Source organism: Cebidichthys violaceus, unplaced genomic scaffold (assembly GCF_023349555.1).
Source record: "Cebidichthys violaceus isolate CVI_PGR_0920_01 unplaced genomic scaffold, fCebVio1.0.p SCAF_1, whole genome shotgun sequence".
Taxonomy (NCBI): Eukaryota; Metazoa; Chordata; class Actinopteri; order Perciformes; family Stichaeidae; genus Cebidichthys; species Cebidichthys violaceus.
The window spans coordinates 19595663-19609938 of NW_027176262.1; the positions used below are offsets into that span (position 1 = coordinate 19595663).

Consider the following 14276-nt stretch of genomic DNA (forward strand, 5'->3'; position numbering starts at 1 on the left):
ATATATATATATATATATATATATATATATATATATATATATATATATATATATATATATAAAACAGTATTTAATGGTAGTTTTAATTGGTTCCCCTCTTCAATTTCTGCAGGCTTTTCAACAAAAAAAGAAAAGAAAAGAAAAAAGGAGATTTGTTGGATGGGAACTCTGTTCAAGGTGTGTGGGAAGGCAAACCTCAAAAGGCACACAGATAAGCCTTTCATTCCTGGCTTTTGTTTATCTCACAGGGCATTTTAAAAAGGATATCATTCATTATTCAAAATGTATTTGCAGAATAAAGACTCTTAGCTGTGCTTAGTTTTGGAGACGGTCTTTGTGTAAAATGTTAAATAAACCAGACCTTTGCTCCAGCGATTACCTTTTTAAAATGCCTGACTGTCATTCCCATACTCAATAGAGAGCTCCTCCACGATTCATAAAGCCTCCCCAACTGTTGCACAAAGTGTTTTGCTCTTTTCAATAGAGCGCAAAACCTGCTAATCCGCCCATCATTTCTCCATTTTCTTACCACCAGCCTTCAGTCATCTAACAGCCCATTTTCCTTCCACCACATTACCAACACGGCCATCTTCACAGCCAGCTGCACTTAAACCAGTTCCTCCTGCCGTGATGATTTTTCCCATTGTGCTGCAGATTCTTTTTTTTTTCTGAAACACATCAAGAAGGTTTTTTTTTCTGTGTTTATCCTATGGAAGAGTGCCACAACCGACAGCCGGTCGCAAGTCAAAAGGCCAACGTTTTGTTGATGTGGGGTTGATGCGCTGCGGAGGAATTATGAAAATGACAGCTTCCGTGGAGGAGAACGCTGCCGCTGCAAAACATGAGGATGCTTAGACTGCAGCAAATACTGCTGATTTTACTAGGTGTTCAGTATTTCTTCAAATCAATGCTATAAACAACTCGTAAGTCTGCGATCAATCCAATTATTTTACAAATACACACTTTTAAAGGAAGTGTAACTTGGGGAATGGCCTGATTTTCACAATGCATGAATATACGTATCTCGTCATCATTCATAAGTGTGTGTGTGTGTGTGTGTGTGTGTGTGTGTGTGTGTGTGTGTGTGTGTGTGTGTGTGTGTGTGTGTGTGTGTGTGTGTGTTTACTGGGTACAAACAAGCAGGGTGAGTCAATTATCCCGTACAATCAAATAAAGCACACCGCTGAAGCGAGTGTGCCTGAGCAAGCAGCAATGTCTTAATCTAAGTGGTGAGATGTATTCTCAGATGACACAGAGTTTCTGCCTGATGGATTCTCCAAGGCCGACGCGTGAAAAGCAGTTGTGGATGTCAAGATTCCCCTGACACTCATTCGCCGATGATCAATTTCCCATCCTCCATCCTCCATCCTCTGGCCTGCCCTCACACATCCGCATCAATCCACCACAAGTAAATACAGTGAGTGGCTTAATGCATTTCCCCTCTCCGGGGATTGTGCAGACCAAAAATGGCATCGGGTGGGTAAATATATAAATATTCGGCTGAGTGGTGGAGTGGATTTTGAATAGCAAGCAACCTTTCTTCCCCCTGCTGTCCATAAAAAAGAAGGAATACAGTTCTTTTTAGTATAGGCTTCGGAGCTGAAAGAGCCATGGACACGGTCGCAGAGGTGACTTCTGAACTGGATGATACTAAAAGCAGCAATAAAGCTCAGTTCAAATAAGGAGAGAGCAGGCAGGTGGCCCTTGTTAGGCGAATCAAAAAGGCACCGCTGCGTAGTCAGCATGTGCACTTGAGGAGGGCTAATTAGGGGCCTCCTTCAGTGTGGCCTCCATTCAAACTGCAATCAGGAGTTTGGCACAACAAGGACTATGAAAATCACTCCGGCTAACTAGGTCCATCCACACAGTGACATAATCCTTTGGAAAGGCAGTTTATTTCCCATCACTGCACCAGTTCATGTCAAGCTATAAATGTGTCGCCCCTTCGGCAATGGCAGGACGGACGGGCAGAAACAACATTAGACACTGCGAGACTGGCTGGGTGAAACTTCACTTGGTCACTCTTCCGTGGCACAACATCACACGATTTGATTACTCTCTCCGAAGCACATAATCGAGGGTGCTGCCCACAAAGAGCGCGGCGGTTCTCAGCGCCGACTCTGCGCAGCAGCATCAGCAGCCGGATGAGCCGCGATAGGACAAAGGGGCCAAGGTAGCGGGTGCAACACACCCAGCGCTCCGGCGTCATGACCTTGGCCGGAGAGCAGGCTGATTGAAGGCCTCTCTATCGTTTCCCACCAGTGAAGCAAGGGGCCCCCGGTCCAATTACAGGCACTGGGTACATTGTCTTGTTAACTTGAGCCCTTCGACTGTACATTCGCAGCAGCTCAGAGATCAAGCGATGCCGGGGTTGAAATTGACAGAGCTACCCTTTTCCGCTGTCACAGGCTCCTGTGTTACTCCGTCGCTGACAGGTGATGGAGGTGCAAAATAAGCTGTCTGAGGCGTCCAATGCAGATGGTGACGACATCAAAGTCTGCGGATTCTGACAGGCCTCGTCGCAGGTCTGACTTCTTGTTAAGCACTCTGGCAGAAACATGGAGGAGGCGTACACCTGCCTCCATAGTCAAGTCTGTCTGCCATAACATTCTGACTACAGGTCAGACGAACGCCTACTAAAGCTATGGTATCCTACAGGTACAGCCTTCCTGGAGCCCATGGGTGGCCAAACTACGGCCCGCGGACCACGGTGAATTTAAAAAAAAAAAGAATGATTTGGATTTGGTTTTCAGCATATTTCTCAGAAATTGCCCGGTATGTACAGAGTTCAAACTTCTTAGTTCTTCTTAGCAGTATTTGACCTACATTGATGACTGGTCGATGCAAACATTTCCCTCAGTTGTTGAGGTAAACATGGCGAAACTGAAAAGACACGTGAATGCAGAAAATTCCTTTTCTGCATTTCTGCACAATTTGTTGTTGTTGTTGTTTTACTATAACTTGCCAGGAATCCGTTGCACTGATAAAAGAGTACAATGTTAGAAGACAACATGAAACTAGCCCACAAACAGAAAGGTTTGGTCTCCCCTTGCTGTAGAACAATGGTTGAAATAGACTTGGAGCACTGTGTCAATTAATCCAAGTTCATTAGTGAAAATGAATTGACAATTTGGATAATTTAGAAATCATCAAGAAAAAAAAATCAAGTCAAATCAAGTATTCTATTCTCAGCTTCTCATCTCCCAAAATATTCTTCCATTTGATAGCTCAAACAACATAACACAATGACTTATAATAAAAATAGGGAAAACACATTTTAGTTACAGCTCTAGAGTAAAATAAGCCGAGATTTCTTAACTAAATGATATTAAACGGTTTTGCATCCGTTTAACAGAATCCGGTGGCTTAGCTCTGAACTTGAAAGTGGAAATGGCTGCAGACAAGACAGCAGCTGCATTTGATCCCAACTCCACCAGATTACTAATGAGCTATTGACCTATAAATGGCACTTCAGAAATGACAGCTACCAATATTGACCTTTAAAACAGGAGTAAATACAAAGAGTGTCTCCCAAAGCACAGCGTCGAGCCAGAGGTCAATACCGAGACTCCATTAGAGCCATTTAAGTAAAAACACATTCTCCTGGAACAAAATGCCACATTTTGCTTTTTTTGGCTAAATGATCCTGTGGAAGCGGTTTATGGAATATCTGAACAGGGCGGGCTTGATGCGAGTGCAGCCGACAGTCTGAGGAGTCAAGAGGCGACATGGCCGTGCAGACAGCGGCTCCGAAATACTCCTGGGTGTTAATTGGAAACACAGTGCAACTGCTTCCTCACTGAGGCGTGTCATTGGAAAGGAAATAAGCATGAGCTGCGAAATACACAAAGACGCTCGTGAGGATAGAGGAGCACAGCTCAATGTAATCGGAGCAGGCAGATGAGAACGACGCTAAATACACATCTGACCGAGGCAACACAGCGATCTTAACACAGACAAACAGCCCAACACCCTCCTCACCGCAAAAGTGAGCATTTGTAATTCTCTTTTTCCCCCCTGTGGAGTTATAATAACTACAACTGTATGCAAACAAAAGTTCCACATGACATTCTAACTTGCTATTGGTGTCAGATCAAATCCATGTAATTCAAAATGTTATTGTTTTCATGTTCTGGGCTGAACAGAGGGATTAACATGTGCTATGCCCCTCAGTTTAGGAGAACCTCTCAGGCCCCATTGAATCCATTGGATCGTGCATCCTGAAAAGCTGATTTTGTCATTAGATATGAGAGGATCTGTCTGCATCTGCTTCAGATGTATCATACAGGTGTGCTGTTCGCACCGTCGGCATCTCATAACACAGTCCTGGTGCCCCTGCGAGTGTCCAACACCCTACCCCCAGTCCCTGACCTCTATTTCCCTGTTGGTCAGTCCGCAGCAAATCCGAAAAGCCTCCCAGCATCTCCATGGTGACGGGCCTCATTCGAGCAGATGGCCTCAGTGTGCCGCGCGGCAATTAAAGAGGGAGCGTCGAGCGGGGGAAAGGAAAGTGGGTCAGGATCAGGGGGGGTAGGGGGGGTGGGGGGGGAGCAGGGCCTGGCAACGTGAAGCTGCCTCGGGCCGGCGCACAAACGCACGTATGCGTTAAGAGCCCACCGCGACCGTGCGCATGCGCCCGTTTGCTCACGCCTCGGTGAACTCCTTCCCGGGTCTTTCCAGGATAAACAGACACCCGCGCCGGGCACGGAGCGTCGGCGCTGCGAGCTCGACAAGAGGGGGACGTGGGACCGGTCCCGGATCTCACACGGCGAATCTCCCCCAACGGTGAGAAGTCAGGGAAAAAGTTCCACCATAATTCCATGGAGCAAATCCCACAACCAAATCAATAGGATTAACCCTTTAAGTCTCATACAACAACATACAGAATCAGCCCCCCTGTTATCTTGATTACTTCCACTGGAGCGCCACTCACTCCCGGCAGGAATTGCTTCTTCTTTTCTTTTTTTCAGCTTCACCAAAATTTCCCAAACAGCAAGGATGAAACACTCGATGCAGAGCAAATCCAATCAGCTTCATCCCCCAAACTGCTTCCATTGCATATTGAGCAGTCTATTGAAACATGGGGCTCCAATTTAATCTTGACTTGAACCCACTTGTTTTGAAAGATCTGACTGAGCTTCTGAATCGCTCATTACTCAAATGACGAGAGGCTTTAATTAAGCTAATTCAGCGGACAATTATGATCTTTAGCACATTCGAGCTTTTAATTTAATTTCCTGTTTTATGTGTCATAACACTTGTATAATTATGCAACAGGCAACGCGTTTGTTTGAAGATAGCTATAATGGAGAATATTTGGTTGCTGTTGGTGTGTGTGTGGTGGGGGTCGTCTGGCTTCCCGCATGGGAAAAGAATAAAGGCTTAATGAACTGGTAAAAAATTAAATGAACTTCTTATTTTCTTACAGGGAGCAGCCCCAGTGTGCCAAAATAGAACTTTAGCCAAGAACACTATTTCAAGGCAAACTAGAATCACCCTTGGAACATAGCCGCATTCAGCAACAGCATGACCCTCTGCAAACTCCCATCCCCCGCAGGCTCTACATGTAAATCTCCATTTCCCCCCCTCTTCCTCTTTACATCCAGGCTGTTATTTTCCCTTGCAAATTATCTTCCGCGACTTAGCGAATGAAGGAAGGCAGGTACGATTCATAAACCCGCTCTGCAGAACATTATGAACCTTGGCATCCGGAGAGGTACGGGTCTGCCGGCCAGAAGAATGGAGGTATTTTAAGGGTTTTGCTGCTGTATTAAAAAGCCTATAGCAAGTTTGTCAATCCAACATTTGTCCCTCTTAAGCGTCTATTTTCATTTCCATAATGACGGTAGACACAGTGCCGGGGAACAATTGCAACCCCTCCGTAGTCATATAAATGATCGTGATTCTCGCGCACTTCGTGAACCGACCATAAGGCTGAAGCGCGAGACGAAATTCAACATCAATAAAAAGGCAGGGAACTGCACTGTTCACTCTCGCTCCATCGGGCTATGAGCTACGTGGGCGCAAGTTCAGTGAGTGGGAGTTCTTGTGGCCACTTACATCTGCATAACTTATCATCACATAAATGTTGTAGATCATATGTTTGACACGTGGGTGGCAGAAGAAGGGGGGGGGGGGGGCGACACTTGACCCCACCAGCCTTCTGTTTCTCTACCCTGACGTGACATTTGGCATCTCCATGGCTCGACTGACAATTGCTGTGAACTACAAAATGGCCCCGCGTGATTCCTTTGCTGGTATCAAAGCCCTCTCCAGATTCCTGACTGGTTAATTCCACTTGCGAAAACCCGCAGCCAAGCAAGACGTGTGCTGCCAGAGTGGAAGCTCCCATGTGGAAACCCCTGGCAAAGTTATTGAGCTGGAAGAGGCAAGAATAAGGGAGGAGGAGGAGAGAGTTGGGTGGGTGGGGGAGGTACAGCAGGCAGTTTATATGCAACCATTCTGCATGAGAAAGGACTACCTTCAGGGGAAACAGGAAAAAGTAACAGACAAAAATTCAATGCTGTCTAGAAGTCAGGTCGAGGTCAAATATGACCTTGATCATTCCATGACTTTAAGCAAAGACTTTTTGTTTTCTAAACTTCAGCATAGCTCAACCCTACTTTGGTTACCATGGCATTCTGCTAACCTAAACACTGGGTTGCAGTTGCCATGAGCTGCTACAACATCAACTGAAAGACATTATCATTCCCTGTGAACAAAGTTTCCCAGGAGGCATTACTTCTCTTTCCAAAAACTATAAAAATCGGCTAAATGCGAACCAGCTGCAAATTAATGTAATCTGTAGAAGACAGGTATATATATGGTGTCACCATATAATGTATGTTGGCAGACTATAAGAAACTGAAGTGCATTAAATCACAGCAATAAAGTTTTATGGGATTCATTTTTATTCATAGTTGACCCTCATATTTTGTAATTTAAGTTTATTGCGCATGAAAAATTCCCTTTACTGTTCAGGAACTACTATACTTGCTGTCATCATTCATAACTAAAGTTTATTATTCATACATATCTTTACTACAACATCTAATTTGATGTCAAAATGCTTGCTTATGTCATTTGTTCATGTATGAAAAAGCAACAAATGTCAGCTGATATACCATGAAAGAAACTCATCATATAATATTATTCTGCAACTTAAGACATCTTCCCGTTCTTTTTTTTTTTTTACTGCCTTTAGATGAGTAAATACAGTTGAACACAGCACGGCCATACCCTACAGCTTTGCGTTATCCACACAAGTCATTAGTTAGAATAGTAGACTCAGCTCGAGATAAAGAGACGGTGGTGACTAGTGGTTCCATTTGTCACTTGCCCACCTCTTTGTTTTACACATATTTACATCAAGAAACTTACTGATTGCCACATATAATTGGCATGTTTAAAAAAAAAAAAAAAAAACAGGGCATACAGGAAGGAGGGCGGAGGCCATTTGGCACACCTGACTTTCTGAAAACAATGCAACATTGAAGTCAAATTCAGCCAGGCTTGAAACTGGGGAATCAATAGCAGACTACATTAGTTGCTTTGGAATAGACCCTACTAGCAAAAGTGGAAGGATCAATGCCAAACTGCAGGGCAGGCCACAGCTGTGTTTATCTCCATCTCTTTTCGCAAAGCTTGAACCAAACAAACGGGCGAAAAAGAAGAATTTCTACCACCCATGTAAGGTTGACCCCAATCTCAGTTTGTGACGAGCACTGGGTGTCAGCTGTGGCCGAGGGTTGGGGCGCCGGAATAATAGCCAAAATACTCTCAGAAATGTTCACACAGAAGAAATTGAAATCCCTCTGAATCGGGCAATTATCTTCAGAGTCGATCACCGCAGGGAGAGGTGCTAACCGGAATGGAAGACGCGCACGGTTGAGAAATATGACGGGCACGGCGCTGACCCGTTATCAGTCATATTCTGCTCGTCTGTCTGCACAGGACGGGGTTACTAAGGAGCTTTGCACCAAGCTGCAGCACACGGGAAGCTTAGCTCCATGTCAGGGAGAATAAATAAATCTGGCCCCCCCCCCCGCCCCCCCCCCCCCCCCCCCCCCACCCCCTACCTTATAACAACACCACCACCCCCACCCCCCCTTCACCCACACTCCCATTTACAACCATGCTGTTGCTTTGAAGCGCAGCCGGCTCCCGGAGAGATATCAGTGCGGAATATTAAATGAGCGAACACCATCACTCATTAAAAAGGGAAACATTTCATGAAAACAAACCCCCTTTTGTATCAAGTGCTAACCAAGTCGACTCTCAGCGAGCACCGTCCTCAATGGCAGAGCGGGGAGACAGGAGAGAGAGGGAAAGGGGAGATGAGATAGGTGGCGGGGGGGTGCCCAAGTTTGTCGAAAGTAAAAGAGAAAAAATGTGAAGTTCTAGCAGGAGATCAGCTCCGAGTCTTGTGTAACAATGGCGGAAATTCCGGTTTGACTTCGATTTCACACGTCTCCGCGTCGAAAGATTGGAACCACGGCGAAATTTCAGAAACGCCCGATATTTTTCATTCGAATGTGCTCTGCAAGCTGATACTCCGCTCCGGCTTCAGCCCCGGAGGGTATTTAGCAGTGGATGCCATGTGCAGTGGGTGAGCTGGGAGGCTTGTAATGGGATTGACAGATGTGGTTCTTGAAGGCAACGCCGGATGTTTTCAGTCAGATGTTGGAGGGCAGTTTGTGGAGATATTCAATGTCTCATAAGTTGAACTTTTTTAAGGTCACGCATTCAGAAAACTCTTGGTATTTATCAGCGGAATTTGTTTTCGCAGGATGGAAAAGCCACTTTATTCAGCAGCCGGGTGTCAAAGGCACGAGAAAGCTCCGATGAAACCGGTAGGAAACAGCTCTTTCCAATACTTAGGGCAGGAGGGAAGACCCTCTGGGGATATTATCGACTTTGAAAAATGTGCTATACTTAATAAATATCTCATCTTAACAGCCGGATGATAAAATAGTGGCAAAGACCAACATCAGATCGACATTGTTGTCAGGGAGATTGAATATTTAATTGAAGACCTTTATTGGCCCAGCACTTGAGTCTGCTGATGTATCGGTCCGACCCAGGACGGTAAAGAGCCAGCTCTTGTCAGCAGACCGCAAAGTCAGCACAAAATTCTACAGCAGAATCGAACAGCAGAAAACATGGCAACAACAACCGGTCCATCAAGGGGTTTTTCCCAAACTAGTTCACAAAGTAGAGCCGGGATGCGAAATGCAGAAGTTTGGCCCGAGACGAGCACGCAGCCAGTTCAACACAACCTCAAACGTTAATCGAGCCAATCATGTGACAGAAAACACCACTTGATAGTTTTTCAGGCCGACCCCCCCCCCCCCCCCCCCCCCTTCATCTTCATCCTCAGACTCAGCAGGTTGTTTGCTGACTGGTTATCAGGACTCCTTCGCTCCTTAATGGAGGCCCATCAGCCCAGCTGCCTGTTGTAAATTGACTTGTTCAGGCGGTGGGGGCGGGAGCTGCACCGATCGGATCTGCTTTATTTTAAAGACGTGCAGTCGAAGACCGGGAATTATTCACTCCCTCAATCCCAGATCAGCCTGTGACTAAATGCCCCAGTCGTAAACCCGGACACAAAGCATGGTATTCCCATAAGACTTCTTGTTTTTAAACAGGTGAAGCAGAAAATACATTACGACTGCATAAAAATGTTTTTATTAACTGACGCGTTAAACAGCGGGGTTCCCTTTGCACAGCGGCTCGGAATAGAAACCATAAATGCAGTTCCTGTAAAGAAATAAATATGATTGGCCTCTCACTGAAATGACTGATTACAGGTGATAACTATAGTAAGTGAGCTCTGAAGGGAGACATGCAAGCCGAGGCTCAGTCACAGAAAAAAAACAGAGCAGACTGTGAGAATCCCTCCAACATGTGACATTATTTACTTTTTTCTTCGGGGGAGATTTACATCGACTCGAGGAAACCATAATAAGTCTGTCCTCAGATGCTGGAAACACATATCTGACAAACTGCGAGGAAAATGTGGAACAAGAGTAGTCAGTCATTCTCATTCTCAAGAGCAGAGCGGGGAATTTAACCATTTAATCCCTCGACAAGGATCGGCTAAATAGAAAGAAAACGGCCTCGACAGATTAATGCCGAATCAGAAAAGCTCAGGGCGAGATTTGATCCCCTTTATTGATTCCCGTCTTCCTTGCATTGCTGATGCTGCGATTGGAGTTGAAACAGAGACACATATCAAGGATTTAAAGCAGAGAATTGCAGCTGCGGCTTCCTGATAAACGTGTTTTCCATCCTGATCCAACATGGTTGACTATCTGGTGCGAAGAAAGCAAAAGGAGCAGGGGGATGACACCCAGCCGACACTAAACACCGTAAAATGACAACCACGTGGAAACACGGGACATGATGCCGAACTGCGTGTTCTGACAGAACAAGCTGTCTGGTAACATTAGACTGCCGGTGTCTGGGACAAACATTACTTGTGATATTTGACTATCCTTCCGTAAGCCCTAAAACAGCTTCACTCAGCAATCCAAATAATTTCGCCATCACAGAGACGAGCGGTGTGGTCCTCCTTGAAGCATGCATTTACTCCTCGTCGTTACCTTAACTCCTGCACTTAAACTACAGCCTCCAAACAATGGAGAGGCGGACTTCGACAGCTATTCAGTCTTTAATGCCATTTGTGCAGGCTCCTGCATGCGAAGAACAGTCCTAACCTTTCCATTATTTAGGTTCAGTGCTTATCGTCATGTTTTATTAATCGATTTTGTGAAATGCAGCCTTTCTGCGGAGACCACGGGGGGGCTGGAAATGCGCATCATGAGCTCACAAAGACAACGGAGTATGTGCTGTCGGTGTGCGGAACAAAAACACGAGCTAATTCAAACATTTCGCAGAAGAAAATAAATGAATGAAAGGCGACTCCATTTTCTACAATCACAACAGACACAAAAAGAAAAGGCTCTACAGAGACATTTCACGCAGTGTTAGGAGAAGGATTTGCTAAAGAGCTGCACCACAATGAGCTAAAAGCTCAAAGAGATGAAGTTTGAGTGGTCCAAGTACCTCCATTAGTTTCTACGGCGAACAGGGAAGCTTAATCTCCTGTCAGCTCCCCTCAAGCTAGTCTCCCAGGACTCTGCGCGCTCTCTCTCTCTCTCTCTCTCTCTCTCTCTCTCTCTCTCTCTCTCTCTCTCTCTCTCTCTCTCTCTCTCTCTCCCATCCATCACCTCAGCAGGGACCAGAGGGAGACTCCCCAAAGGAACGGGGATCAGAGCAATTTGCATTCGCACTCAAACCATCAAGGCCCCAACAATCCCGTGGTGGCTCTCTCCGTTTCACGATATCGCAAACCGTCATCCGAAACGAAATGTAAAATGCAGCGGCACAGCCGTTGCAGTCTTTTCATCAGAAGAGAGAAAGTCAAAATGCTAATTACAATGTTCTGGCGGGGTTCCTTCCGCGAGCCGTCTGAGGGAAACATTCCCCTGCCTGTTTCGGTGCTCAACATCCTATTCAGGAATATGCCTGCAATTGTCCTCGTGACCACCACCGACTGATCGATTAGTCAATCCAGCTGAAGTACGCGACATTTCATACACACAAATGTGGACTTCGGCGTGCTTGAACCGAGTCTGAACAGCGAATACAAGGTCCAGCAGCACGACACGTGAATGGTTGTCATCAGTTAAAAAGCTTGTGCATAGAAATCAGGCGGCTAGCTGCGCAATTAACCCCCACAGAGTCAAACAACTCGGAGGGAACAAAAGGCAACATCGCGTAGTTCACATTTCTCAGGAGGCATCAAGTGAGAATCAAACTGCGACAATTAAAAGGGCTGTGATTGACAAACAAAACTGTAGAGAAACTTCCTACCAAGTAGGGCCATGGCAATAATCAAAACCACGATTATTCTGGTCTGTTTCACAATTATTTGACTTTGGAAACATCGTGCAATTTAAAGTCATTTGCCGCGCTATGAGAGCATAATTAAGTGGCTAGATCTATCAAGAACGTTGTGTTCTTGTAAACAGTGAAATCACAAAGACATTGGTCGTAATGATATGAATAGTGAGGACAAAGCATGGTTAAAGAGACGGCGTCAGGCACTGGTCAGTCCGCCCCGACTGACGGACGCACCGGGAGCAGTGGGCTCATGGAGTCCACCGCTCCCTGGGAAAACTAGGAAGCGGCGAGGTCCAGGCAAGGGACTGCCGGAGCCGCGTGCCACCTTCACCCCAGGCCTTTCCTCACCGGCCTAGAGCCGGTTGAGGCGCTCCGCCACGGAGGAAATGCACCCGGCGAGGGCCAGTCAGCGGCCGGGCTACTGTAAAAGAAAGGGGTGCGTTCGATTTACAGCCTAACACGAGATACAAAGAGAGCAACATTGCGAAGCAGATTGGGGACCAGTAATCGTTTTGATTATCTTGTTTTTATAAATCGCAGGAAGCCAAAATCCTAATTAGGAATAAAATTTGATTAATCGCCCAGCCCTACGACCAAACATTCTGGAGGAAACATTCAATGAGACGCATGGCATGACTGACAGAACTGAACAACAGGGGTCTCCAGCAGAAGGATCCAGCTGCCAAGTCATTACAAAGATTAGAATTCACAACTACACAATTTCCCTTCCTGAATAATAACACATTCAAAGTAGATGCTCGTCCACCATTCAGCCCTCATTTCCCAAATGTTTAATCCAACTAAGATGAGGAATTAGAGCTGGAAAATCTCTTTATCCCACCGCTGAGAGTGATATCTATATGGGCTCGTACAGCACCAGGACCAGGGGGACGGAGCCAAGCCATAAACAACCACCTGGTTGCTAACTCAGTTCACACTCAATTAAATATCAGACTGGAATACTGGAGAGACAGAGTGCTAATATAAGAAAGCAGGAGCAGAGCTGCTATTATTATTCACAGGTCCATTATTCTCAATGTTCCTTTTATTTCATAATCTATTTGGCGAGCAGCTCGGAATATTTTCAGTTTATGAATTTGGCCCCCTTGTGCTTTCCACAAATGGCTATTACCGTGACAAGCACAAAATGGCCTTCCCCCGATGGATGACTGCAACAGGGTTTGCGGCTACTTGCATTTGTTAGGGCCATTCCGCCACTTGTTTGTGCTTCTGTAACGAGGGGAGAGTCTGGAACACGTTGTATATCAATTAAGCCATCAAAGACGGTGGGCCTTTATGGTAACGCCCTTTAACCTCGGGGTGAAAGACCAGATCCTTGTTTTTGCATGTCAAAAGAAATGGGTCCAAACAACTGCTGCAGGAAAATGTTTTTCCTAGCCCTTCTCTCCATGTAGAGAGCACGAACTGTGCTGTCACTTTGGCTTCAAATAAACTACAGCGCTGAACAAAAGAAAGAAACAAGAGCAAAGTTATTCGCACAACGTCTAATTAGGCTTAGGGAGAAAAAAAACACCTCCCGCTTCTGCTCAAATAAGACGTTTTCCAGGAGGCTTTTTAAGTGCAATTTTTGAGACATGTTCCGCCCTCTTGATTGAACAGCTTCAAAAGCTTTTCCACCACGAATCCCAAGGGAACCAGTTAATCCTGATCTTCTCCACAAGCAAAGGGATCATCTCAATGTAAATCAGACAGGGGCTTTTTGATCAAAGTATTCAATCGGCCTCAAAACATGTGACGCCACAAGGAGCCTCGCCACGAACAAGGTCAACGTCTCGGTGCTTCTCGAGCTCGAGGAAGGTGAAAAAAAGAAAAGAAAAAAAAAACACCACAGATGTTAGAAACATATTGGCCTAGAAAATACTTTTCAGACCGAGAGAGTCTGTCGGAGGGAACGAGGATTCCATTGCCATTCAAAACATGATCTGGCATTTCTTGCCCATACTTGACCCTCTTCCATTCCTTTCTTAAAATAGGGGCGCAAGACAGACTTTACTTGCCCAAGACGTAAACAAACCAGCAAACTTTCAACTAAGCCTTAAACAAACCCCCCCCCCACCCCCCGGATAATGGATCACAAAGACACACAAACAGGCGTACTCACACACACACACACACACACACACACACACACACACACACACACATACTGTGCCGTCTCACTGTTGCCATTGTTTAGTTCTCCAATTAAAAGGTTGTCAATACAACCAAAATAATGATGCTCCTTCCGATTAGAGCCAAACACTCGTAAAAAGCGACTTAAATGTTAAAATAATTAGGCCCACTCAGGGAAGCTTTAATGTCAGGATGATCAATGTCAAATAATCCCTGCATTTATCAACCCACCAGTG

The 14276-nt window shown here is 45.5% G+C and overlaps 1 protein-coding gene across 1 annotated transcript in view; it reads right to left on the minus strand.

Annotated features, from left to right (window-relative positions):
• Nucleotides 1-14276, minus strand: part of nectin1b (nectin cell adhesion molecule 1b) — an 81489-nt gene that overhangs the window by 65533 nt on the left and 1680 nt on the right. The gene's annotated exons all lie outside the window — the stretch shown is intronic.